Source organism: Asparagus officinalis, chromosome 6 (genome assembly GCF_001876935.1).
Source record: "Asparagus officinalis chromosome 6, Aspof.V1, whole genome shotgun sequence".
NCBI classification, from domain to species: Eukaryota; Viridiplantae; Streptophyta; class Magnoliopsida; order Asparagales; family Asparagaceae; genus Asparagus; species Asparagus officinalis.
Window position 1 is genome coordinate 65,442,324 of NC_033799.1, and position 13,021 is coordinate 65,455,344.

Here is a 13,021-nt window from a genome sequence, read left to right on the forward strand (position 1 = left end):
CCCATAAGGCTAAATGTGCATTGTGCGGCCAGACTTTCCAAGCTCATCATAAGAGCGACACCAACCACCTCAAACGCCATATAAAAAACACAACAAATGCTAGAATCCTCAAGGTGATATCCGACAATCTATGATTTCCTAATCCTCCTCTTCTGGTAGTCTCGGTAGTTAGAATTATAACGTTGCCCGAGCCAGGAAATGCGTAATCAGTTTATCATTCTTAAAAACCTTCCTTTTAAATTAGTAGAAGATGATGAATTTAAAGATATGTTTAGAGATGGTTTTTATCCCGCATTTACAAAATTTTCTCGTCAAACCTCTCAATATGATATTTTAAAACATTATTAGGAGGAACAATGAAAAATAATTTCTTATTTTAAAAATTTAAACTGTAAATTTTCTTTAACTTCTGATATTTGGACAACTAGAGCACAAACTGGTTATTTATGTATCACAACACATTGGATTAATGAAAATTGGCAAATATTTAAAAAGTAGTTTCCTTTATTGCAATTGGAGAGTCATATACTGGTATTAATATTACAAATTTGATAATTGAAGAACTTATAAAACTAGAAATTGATCAAAGAATATTTTCTTTTTCACTAGATAATGCAAGTAATAACAATGTACTTGTTGATTATTAAAACAACTCTATCATTGTCATGTCATGGTGATTTTATTCATATTAGATGTATCTGTTATATTTTAAATTAAATTGTGCAAAGTGAATTTACTAAAATTAAATTCATGATAAAAAAGGTTAGAACAGTTGCTAATATGCATAATGCTTCTGAACAAAGAATTAAAAGATGAAAATAATTTTACAAAAGAAAAAATATAAGCCGAGACTAATTCCAAAAGATGTTGACCATATGTAGAATTCCACCTATGTAATGTTATTAAGTGTGGCAATAGAATATAAAGAAATTATAAATAATTTTATAAATTATTATGCTTCTAGTTCTAGTTCTAGTAGCACTTATGAAATAACTAAAAATTAATAGACAATTATATGTAATTTAAATAAAATGTTACAAGTTTTTATGATACTATAATGTTATTATTTGGCTGTTATTATCCAACTATTACTTTAGCTGATTTATACATTTTAAATATTCAAAAAAATTTAACAAATATCTTAAGAATGATACTTTTGGAGCTATAATTTTTTAAATAGAGAGCAAATTTAATAAGTATTTTAGGCTTATTTCTCATATTTTTGGTTTAGGGGTTCTTATTGATCCATATTTGAAGGATATTGGCCTTCGAAGTTTGTTACAATCATTATATAGTGGACATATTATAGACTTAGAAATTATTTAGCTATTAGAAATTATTTTAGCTACTTCTCATCATTTAGCTATTAGAAATTATTTTCAAACCTTATATGATGAGTATGTAGCTAGACATGGTGTAGCTGCACAACAGTCTACAGCTTCGGCGCCTTCGAGCTCAGGCCGAGGTAAACGTGTAAATATTGATAGGTATGCAATGGTAGCTGAACTAACTGGTGGATCTGGACTTGGATCATCATTAGAGGTTTCTGAAATAGATGAATATTTATCTGCTTCTTTAGTTAAATGTCAAGAAAATGTTTTAGATATTTTGCAATGGTGGAGAGTATATGGATTAGTTTCATATCCTATACTTTCCACCATGGTTCATAACTTACTAACAGTACAGGTTTCGATGGTAGCTTTGGAATCTGCCTTCAGTACAGCAGGACGTTTGATCGATGACCACAGGACATACTTAGATCCGTATACTGTACAAGCGGTGATGTGCTTAAAAGATTGGTAGAGGTACAAGAAGCGAACGCAGGCATCGATCAGATGGCTGGAATTGAAGATAAATTTGAAGAGTTAGGACTAGCAGATAGATATAAAGATTAAACAATATTCATAAAATTGTAATTTTTATTTCTTAGCTTTAAGTTTGTAATGAATTATTTTAGAAACAATTACAAATAATAGTGATATAGGTGAGTAGGTGTCAACCTAGTTGGGATATACTCATCTATTGTGATGCGACGGATTCCAAAATAAATTTATACTTGTAAAGGATTTGCTGATTATTAATAAAGAAGTTATTTTTATTATTTTTTATTTTTATAATTTTTTGTATTTATAATTTATATCATTTCAAGTTATTAATAATATTATTGTTTTTTATTAGCATTTTCTGTAATTTTTTATGTATATTTTAAATTTAAAGAGATTTTTTAAAAAAATAAAAAAAATTTAAAAATTCGGGCCTGCCCGCTCAGGCCCAGGGCAATCAAGCCCGGGTCCGGGCTCTGGTTTTGCCCGGTCCAGGCCGGCCCGGATGGACAGGCCTAAGTACCACTACTGAAGTTCTAATTTGATAATTTTATACCCTCATTGAGTTAATTAAATAATTTGTTGCCCAAAGACTAATTCCAATCAAATAGAAAATCAGCCAATATGAATTGAATTAATTGGTTGTACTTTAATTTGAATTGGGGTTCAATCCATACTTTGTTTTGCTGCAGCAATTTTTAGTTATTTTAGGATTATATGCTATTCAATACCCATCTTGTTGGCTGGATGTAACAAGTTTATGTCATTTGATGATCTTTTTCGTTAAATGATGGTATCTCCCATGGGAGACAACTATTACAAGTCACGGGTGATGAAAATTATAAAGAGGAAAAGGGAAATGTAGAGCCAATGATCTTTTAAGGAATACACTAACTTTAGTAATAAACGGGTATGTGTAATAATGGACGGGCCATTCGGGTTACACGGGTCAGGTAGGGTCGGATAACATGTTTAATAAATGGGTCAGATAGCATTGACATGTTTATTAAACGGGTGATATATGGATTAGATCAACTATTACCCGACCCAACCAGACCCGTTTGCTACCCCTGGCCACATACGCTAGTTGGTAGGGTTCTCACATCTATAATCCCGTTCCCGTCCTCTTCGAGGGGGCTATAACTCGACACCATCCGCGTGAAAAAGATTATGAAAATGCCTAGTGCAATGTGACTTGTGGGAAGTGCTCTGCAGTTGGACCCAGAGCGCCCAACGCACGGGCGATGTGACTACTAAATCACCGCCATCTCGAGTATTTGAGTACTCTTCCTGTCAGCAAACAATCTGATGCTCATGAAGAAATTACAGAAACTCAGAAGAATCAGTCAAACCAGGCGGCGGTCGACCGGCCCGGTCGACCGCATTCGTGCACAAGGCTTCCTGTGCGTCTGGTAGGAGGTCGGTCGACCGGCCCGGTCGACCGCAGATGATTCGGTCGACTGGTGCGGTCGACCGACGGTTCTCTGGATTTTTGGGGCTTCTGCTGGATGGTGATCGGTCGACCGGGCCGGTCGACCGGAATTGATCGCGGTCGACCGGGCCGGTCGACCGACGGAAATGGTTGGACGAATTTGAGCAGCCAAAGAGAGAGAATCATTGCATCCAATTGTGAGAGAGCTTTGAGAGATCTAGAGCTTTGTTTTAGGGTTTGGTCTGAGAGATTTGTAACCCTATTTGTATTCTCTTGATTTCTAGTAGAAAGAACTCCCCCCTCCTTGCCCCGTGGACGTAGGCAACTTGCCGAACCACGTAAATTGTGTGTTCTTGCTGTGATTGTGGTTTGCATATTGTTTGTGGTTTAGTTCGAGTTATTGTTCGTGTTGCCCTAGAAAGCTTCCGCCGCGCACAACAATTGGTATCAGAGCTAGATCGACAACATGGGAGATGCAAGCACGTCAGGTTCGTCTCTAACAAAGGCGATACAGAGTCTGAGCATCAATAACACGAAGATTGATGTTCCGAAGTTCGATGGCAAGATCAATTTTGGATTGTGGAGGTGTCAGGTGATGGATGCTTTGGATGCACAGAATTTGGAGGAGACTCTTGAGTTAAAAGAGAAACCCGCTGAGTTGGAGGATAAGGTTTGGAGAAAGATGAACAGTAGAGCTTGTGGTGTTATTAGGTCATGCTTGACGCCGGATCTTATTTATGATGTTATGAACGAGACGTCGGCGAAGAAGATGTGGGAAACACTCAATGAGAAATATCTTACGAAGAGCATTGAGAATCGGCTTCACTTGAAGAAGAGATTTTACCAGTTCAAGATGAAGAGAGGAGTTTCCATCAGGGAGCATGTCAACAATTTCACTAAGCTACTTTCAGATATGGCCAATATTGATATTATAGTTGAGGATGAAGACAAGGCGATGCTACTTCTGTGTTCGTTGCCCGAAGATGATTATGGTACGTTCGTTCTCACTATGATCAATGGAAGAACTACAGTTAGCTACAAGGAGGTGACATCAGCTTTGGTGAACTATGAGTTGAGGAAGAGTGATAGTGAACCCTCCGAGAAGGCATCGGGAGATGCGTTAGTAGTTCGAGGCTGAGATCCAAACCGTCGTCAGTTTAACCGCTCAAAGTCAAAGAATAGGAGTGCCTATAAGAGTGTTGGTAGAAATCAATGTCGATATTATAAAGAAGAATGACATTGGAAGATTGACTGCCCAAAGTGGAAAGAAAAAGCCGGAAAGAATAAGGGGAAAGCTGCACAAGCTTCAGAAGTGAATGTTGCAAAAGCTATTGGTGAGCATTCAGATTCAGATTCTTCAGGCTATTCATGCCCTGCTTTACCGTCGGTTTGCTATGCGGATTCCACGGAGTGGATGATGGATTCGGGAGCTACATATCACATCTGCCCTAAGAGGGAGTGGTTTTCTAGCTTTGAGGAGCTGGAAAGAGGGGATGTCGTGCTTATGGGTAATGATCACGTATGCCCTATTGGTGGTATTGGTTCAGTCCGGATCAGGATGCATGATGGTGTAGTGAGGGAATTGAAGGAAGTGAGGTTCGTACCGCAGTTGACGAAGAACATCATTTCTCTTGGGACTTTGGAGGCAGCAGGATATCGAGTGATCTTAGAGGATGCTACAGTGAAGGTCACGAAGGGTTCTATGGTGGTGATGCGAGGTGTCAGGGAAAACTACCTATACTACTTGAAGGGCAAGACAGTTACAGGGGGTCTGGCAGCTTCTATCACTACAGAGGAGGACACTACCACCTTATGGCACATGAGACTTGGACACACAGGAGATAAGTCCCTACAGTCATTGGCTAAACAGGGGCTATTGAAAGGTGCTAAGACCTGCAAGATGGAGTTGTGTGAACATTGTGTACTTGGGAAGAAGACTAGAGTGAAGTTCGGCACCGCTGTTCATAACACCCAAGGTACATTGGATTATATTCACACGGACGTTTGGGGTCCTTCCAAGAACACATCTCTTGGTGGGGTCAACTATTTTGTCACTTTCATTGATGATTATTCAGGGAGGAATTGGGTATACCCGATGAAGCATAAACATCAGGTCCTGGATATTTTTGTGGAGTAGAAAAAGAAAGTGGAGCTGCAGACAGGTAGAAAGGTGAAGACTCTACGTTCAGATAACGGTAGAGAGTACAAGAGTGATCCATTTCTACAGTTTTGCCGGGATCACGGCATTAAAAGACACTTCACAGTTCGAGAGACACCGCAACAGAACGGGGTGGCTGAGAGATTGAACCGTACCTTGCTGGAGAAGGTGCGGTGTATGATGACGCAGAGTGGATTGCCTAGATCCTTTTGGGCCGAGGCGTTGGTTTATGCGAGCCATCTTGTGAACAGGTTGCCGTGCACTGCGATAGACGGGAAGACTCCTTTGGAGCGTTGGTTTGGTTCGGTGGCTAGTGACTATGAGTCGCTTCGGATATTCGGGTGTCCAGCTTATTATCATGTCAGTGATGGCAAATTAAATCCGAGAGCGAGGAAAGCAGTCTTTGTGGGATTTAGGGATGGAGTCAAAGGCTTCAAGTTATGGGATCCACAGGACAAGAAGATAGTTATTAGCAGAGATGTCACATTTGACGAGGCGTACATGATGAGGCCTCGAACCCCTCAGCAGGTGGAGGGAGACCAGACAGGAGAGATATCGCAGCAGGTGGAGGATGATGTGACTCCACCCACTCCAGAGAACACTGTATCCATTGAGGCTCCTACAGAGGTGACACTGGGAGGAGATGAGAAGACAGATGGGCAGATACAGGATACAGTAGATCATGGGACTCAGGAACAGGGTCATGTTCAGAGGACCATTGCAGCAGATAGACCGAGGAGAGAGATTCGTCGGCCAGCTAGGTATAATGATGTCATGGTCGCATATGCATTATCAGTGGAGGTCGTTGATGATATGGTTCCAGCCACATTCAGGGAGGCAGAGTCTAGCCCCGATTCGATCAGGTGGAGGGAAGCTATGGAGGAGGAGATGCGGTCTCTTCAGAAGAACGACACTTGGACACTTGCACATCTACCTAAGGGTAAGAAAGCTATTGGTTGCAAGTGGGTATATGCGAAGAAGGAGGGATCTTCTATTGGGGACATTCGGTTCAAAGCCAGATTAGTTGCCAAGGGATATGCACAGCTTGAGGGCATTGATTACAACGAGGTATTTTCACCCGTTGTGAAGCATTCGTCGATTCGGATTTTATTGGCGTTGGTGGCACAGTTGGATTTGGATTTGGTCCAGATGGATGTGAAGACAGCCTTTCTACACGGTGATTTAGATGAGGAGATCTACATGACACAACCACAGGGTTTCAAAGCTGCAGGAAAGGAAAATTTGGTTTGTAAGCTGAAGAAGTCTCTTTATGGTTTGAAGCAGTCACCAAGACAGTGGTATAAGAGATTCGACGGCTTTATGATTGGCCGAGGGTACACGAGGAGCCCATATGACCCATGTGTTTATATGCACAAGCTACAGGATGGTGAGCTCATATATTTGCTTTTATATGTTGATGATATGCTTATTGCTTCCAGGAATTCTTCGGCTATTCGAAAGCTGAAAGAGGAGTTATCATCCGAGTTTGAGATGAAGGATCTTGGAGAGGAAAAGAAGATATTGGGTATGGAGATCGAGCGAGACAGGGTGAAGGGGAAATTAAAGCTTACACAGAAAAGCTACTTGCAGAAGATGTTGAAGAAATTCAGTTTTGATGGCAATGCAAAAGCAGTTAGCACACCATTGGCTCCCCACTTCAAGCTTTCACCTTTGATGTCACCTGTTTCAGTTGAGGACAGAGATTATATGTCGAAGGTCCCATATGCTAGTGCAGTAGGTAGCTTGATGTATGCGATGGTGTGTACGAGGCCAGATTTGTCACAGGCCGTGAGCATGGTATCGAGATACATGCATGACCCGGGGAAGGGTCACTGGGAGGCCGTGAAGTGGATTCTATGGTATGTTCGAGGCACCGTGGATGTTGGTTTAGTATTTCAGAAGGATGAGAAGGATAGGCAGGCTTGTATTGGATATGTGGATTCAGATTATGCTGGAGATCTTGACAAACGCCGGTCTACGTTAGGTTATGCTTTTACTTTGGCAGGTGCACCTATATGTTGGCGTTGCATGCTTCAGTCCACAGTGGCTCTCTCTACTACAGAGGCAGAGTATATGGCAGTTACTGAAGCAATTAAGGAGGCTTTATGGTTGCGTGGATTATTGGAGGACTTAGGGATTGCTCAGGAGACTATTCGGATATATTGTGATAGTATGTCGGCTATCTATTTGGCGAAGAACCAGGTTTATCATGCGTGCACAAAGCACATCGACGTTAGATTCCACTTTGTACGGGACGTCTTGGATGATGGAGATGTCATATTGAAGAAGGTCCACACAAATGACAACCCTGCAGATATGTTGACCAAAGTAGTTTCAGGAGTAAAATTTGGTCATTGTTTGAAGTTGTTGAACATCCTTCAGTGCTGAGGCCTTTGGAGGCCATTATTATGAACTACGTTCGGCTTGATTCCTTGGGCAAGAGGATACGTAGGCAGTCTTTAGATGCAGCCGGTTTGATCAGTTGATCAAGATGGGGGGAGATCGTGTTTCAGCTCGAGTATTGTTCCTGGACCTGTTGAGGAACTATTGGATGGTTTGGTGTCGGCTCAGTTTTGGTGGAAACATTCGCCGAGGTGGAGAATTGAAGAAATTACAGAAACTCAGAAGAATCAGGCAAACCAGGCGGCGGTCGACCGGTCCGGTCGACCGCATTCGTGCACAAGGGTTCCTGTGCGTCTGGAAGGAGGTCGGTCGACCGGCCCGGTCGACCGGAGAGCTTTGAGAGATCTAGAGCTTTGTTTTAGGGTTTGGTCTGAGAGATTTGTAACCCTATTTGTATTCTCTTGATTTCTAGTAGAAAGAACTCCCCCCTCTTTGCCCCGTGGACGTAGGCAACTTGCCGAACCACGTAAATTGTGTGTTCTTGCTGTGATTGTTGTTTGCATATTGTTTGTGGTTTAGTTCGAGTTATTGTTCGTGTTGCCCAAGAAAGCTTCTACCGCGCACAACAGATCATATCTGATCCGTTGAAATGTAAGTGAGCTCTGAAATCTGGTTGGGGGGTTATGTTGACACATTTTTCTTAATGTGTACGAAGCATGATTGAGACAATGTCTCCCAACCTTAGCACATCTCCTCTCGCATTCCAAACAGCCCAAGGTCCGTGCGAAAGCCTCACCTCCAAATATCCCACCGCCAGCACAATGCCTCTTCGGCCAGGAGTGTCACCCCCTGTGACCACTCTCCGAGGGACGAGGAAGTCACTTCCGGATACCTTAATGAAACCTCCAGTCATATAATGCTCAGGTAACAAATACCACGACTCTCTCGAAAAAGGTAAAGGGGGAGACAAATCTCTTTCACCGAGAAGACTCTCATCTTGACTTTTGACTCAAGAGGCCTTTTGTGAAGAACCTTTGTTCCCCATGCTTATTATCTGAGAAGTGATTTCATCGTCTTTCGACGAAATTGCTGCCAAAAATTAAAACAATTAGTATAAATCTAAAATTAAAGGTTAGAAAAATCAGGTCTGAACGGGTGCAGTCGTGTTTTCACTGCCCTAGAAGATAGAGGACACGCCTATCGCCCTGGCACAGTCGATCCTCACCCCCTTACAGTTTGGAGGTAAGTCGGTGAGTATCCAAGTATTATTTTCCATGATAGATTTGATCTCATTATCAATGGCTTCTTTCCAGTTGGAGATTCAGGTGAATCTATTGCGTCTTGGAATGAGTTTGGACCACCTTAAATAAGAAAGGTAAAGAAGTCTTCTCCAAAATCCTTTTGAATTCCACCTCTTTTGCTTCTTCGAGGTTCAATATCAAATGGCTGAGAAGAACTGGAAGATGGTAAATCAGAAGGAAGAGATGAACTAGGATTTTCAGATATTTTTGATTTGAAAGGAAAGATGTTTTTAAAATAGACTGCATCTCTAGATTCAATGATAGTGTTGTTGGATATGTCATTGTTTTCAAAGTTAATGACCAGAAATCTGTTAACATTGTTATCTTGTGTGTATCCAATAAAAGCAGCGTCTACAATCTTAGAACCAATTTTTTTCTTCTTAGGTTCAGGAATAGCTACCTTAGTCAAGCAACCCCACCCGGAAGAAGTTCAACCTAGGAGATCTCTACTTCCAATATTCATAAGGAGTTGTCTCAGAATGTTTCTGGGGAATTATATTAAGAATGAAGCAAGAAAAAAAAAGAGCTTCACCCCAGATATTTTTAGGTGCTCCTAAACTGAGTAACATACAATTTACCATGTCCATTAGGGTTCTGTTCTTACATTCAGCTACCCCGTTGGACTGTGGTGTATAGGGAGCAGTAACCTCATGAGTAATATCATGTTCTTGGTAATATTCGATCATATCATTTGAGGTATACCCCCTCCCCCCTACTATTAGATCTTAGAATCTTGATCTTCCTGTCAAGTTGGTTCTCAGTTTCAGCTTTATACACCTTAAATCAATCTAAGACTTCATCTTTAGTTCTGAGAAGATAGGTGTAACAATATCTGGAGTGATCATCCATAAATGTCACAAAATATCTCCTATCCCCTCGGGTGAGAACTTGGTTTGAGTCACACACATCACTATGAATTAATTCGAGAGGTTCGGAGTTTCTAGTTATAGACTTGAAGGGTTTTTTAGTGTGTTTCCCTTGAACACATATCTCACACTTAGATGAGGGATCATGAGAGGATTTAGGAATAAGATTTAATTTGATCATTCTTTGCAAGGTTTGGAAATTGATATGTCCTAGTCGTCCATGCCAGACATCACAAGACTCAACAATTTATACAATAGGAAACTCAGAAATTTCATTGGAACTGGAATTGTTAACATTGAGTTTGAAAAGACCATTACAGATAAAACCTTTTCTAATGAATACATTATTTTTGGTAATCATAAATTTATTTGATTCCTTGACAATCCTAAAGTCATCTCTAAGGAGAAGAGATTTACTGATCAAATTGCGACGGAGAGAAGGAACATGATGGACGCCTTGCAGATTTAGAGCTTTCCCAGAGGTCATGGTGAGCTCTATACATCCACTTCCAATTATTTGTTCGGTGGAGTGATAATCACATTTTATTACAATTTTTATACCCTCATTATCTATTTTATATGAATAAATATACCACTAATAATTGCTTTTATCTGTTAATTGCAGGTTAATGATGAATAAATCTCAAACTCCAATATCTCAACAAAAACCCCCTTGATTTAATGAAGAAATGAAGCCCATGAAGCCAAAGGAATTCTTTCAAATAATTCAAAGCCCAATGGAAAATCAAGAGAAAATGCCAAGCCCAAAAGTCCAAGCCAAAGCCCAAGACAGAAGCCCAAAAGCAAAATACAAGAGTTCTGCGGGCAGCAACAGGAGAAGAGCAGGCATCGATGCCTGCATCGATGCCCGCATCGATGCCTGTATCGATGCCCGCATCGATGCCTGTATCGATGCCCGCATCGATACCCCTATCGATGCGGGTATCGATACGGACGTCCAGGCAGTTACAATCCAATGGCTGATTTTTGTTGGTTTTGGATAAGATTTGAATCTAATGGCTCTCATTCACTGATGTTTACTATAAATAGGGGTAGAGAGTGAGGGGTTAGAGGTGTGAAAATTTTGTAAACTCCTTTTGGAGAGGAGGGCTACTCTTAATTGAGAAGGCCTTCCAAAAATTGTAACTTTAGTTGCAATTAATAAAAATAATTTTTTCCTCTTTAAATTTGTTCTTTCTCCTCTTTGTTGAATGATGAGGATGGAGATGAAGAGCAATTTGAAGGTTTGCATTTCTTTTCTCTTTTATTTCTTTTTAGTAATTTCTTTATTATTGCTTATTAGTTAGATTTAAATTCATGCTTGTAGTGTAGATTTATTTTCTTGTCTTTTTTATTTCTTTTTGCACTTTAATTTGTAGAGTAGATTTATTTTTCTTGCATTTAATTTCTGCAATTTATTTTGTAGTTTAGATTTTTATTTTCTTTGTAATTAGATTTATTTCTTGTTCATAGTTTAGATTTTTCTTTTCTTTTTAATTTTGTAATTAGTCTTCTTTTTCTTGTTTTCATTTCTTAAGATGTGAATTTAATTCTTGTAAGAATCTTGGAATTGTATGAAACTAGTCTAATTTCCTTTATATTGTATGAATTATTCTCTTGTATTTAAAATGTTCATGTTTAGGATAATCAACTAGAGAACTAATCAGTAGAAGAAAAATTTGATAATCTATGCTTTCCTTAAATGGTTTGATAGGTTATGCTTATGAATTCTAGGATTATTATCATGTTGATTGTTCTTATCATGAATAGTAATTTTAACTTAGATGATAATTTGATAGGTTACACTTTCCTTAAATGGTTTGATAATCTATGCTTAATAAATCTAAGTTGAAATATGATAAAAAGAGAATAGTTTATATTTTGTAATTGAAATTGGTTAGTGGATTATATTCTAGATTTCTTACTTCTTTTGAATCCTTCATCTTAACTTTCTTAAATTTTCTTTTCATTCTTAGTTTTATTTCTTGATTTTATTAATTCATATTTCTTGCCTTGTGATTTTATTTATTCTTTAATTCTTCCTTCTCTCCTCTAAAAATCAATTTATTATCTTTTGCAAATATTCACAACAATCACTCATCACATTCACACTTATTCTTTATTCCTAATTGTCACGCACAAAATATAAGAACCAAGTTTAATAATCTCTTAAAATCACCTTCTTCGTGGGATCGATATCTTTTTATACTATAACTTGATAAGTTGTGCACTTGCAATTTTGGTACATAATTATGTCGCATCATGGAGTCATCTGCTAAGCTTATGCTTCCTCCACATGATTCCTAACAAGTTGAAAACCAAGAGCGATCATTGCAAACATGAATATTAGCTCCGGGATCCAAGTACCAGTCCGTGAAAGAAGTAAGGGAATTCACAAGATAGAATGAAGAGGCTAACCTGAAGGAAGTTGGATTTTCTTCAATCATGTTAACCTTGTTGGATCCATTTTCTTTAGGACCAGGTTTAGCTAGTTCCTTCTTCCAAAAGAAACAGTTGGGAGCCAAAGGTTGAGAAGTTGATTTCTCCTAGTTTCATCGAGCTAGAAAAGGAGCTAGCGCCAGAACTAGAAGTGGAAGGAACAAGTTGTTCAGGATCAGGAGTCAATGGTTGAGAACCGCTAGTTGAAGACTCGGGAATGTCTATAGCAGATAAGAGACCTATTGTGGTAAGCCAGTATCTCATCTGATTAGCCCACTGTTTATAATTAACATCGGTGAACTTTTCAGGTTTGACACTTTTGGAATGATCAGGGTTAGTCATAAGTCCAATTTGAGTTTACTAGTCTAGGTATTTGGTATCTGAACGAATAAATAATTTATCAATACCACTCAACTAGTAACTTAGAAAATTATGACTTAGGATATGAACTATAATAAATCTGCACTATAAATAAAATTTCAGAACTAATTTGCACTAGATTTGAAAAATTGGCAGAAGATAATGATTGCAATACTTTTTTTATGAACAGTAACCTTTTTTTATGCAATAAATAAATTAGTAAACAGTAAACAATATAATTCGTGAACAGTAATGTTTTTTTAACAGAAAAATAATAAAGTAATTAATTAAATTTGGGT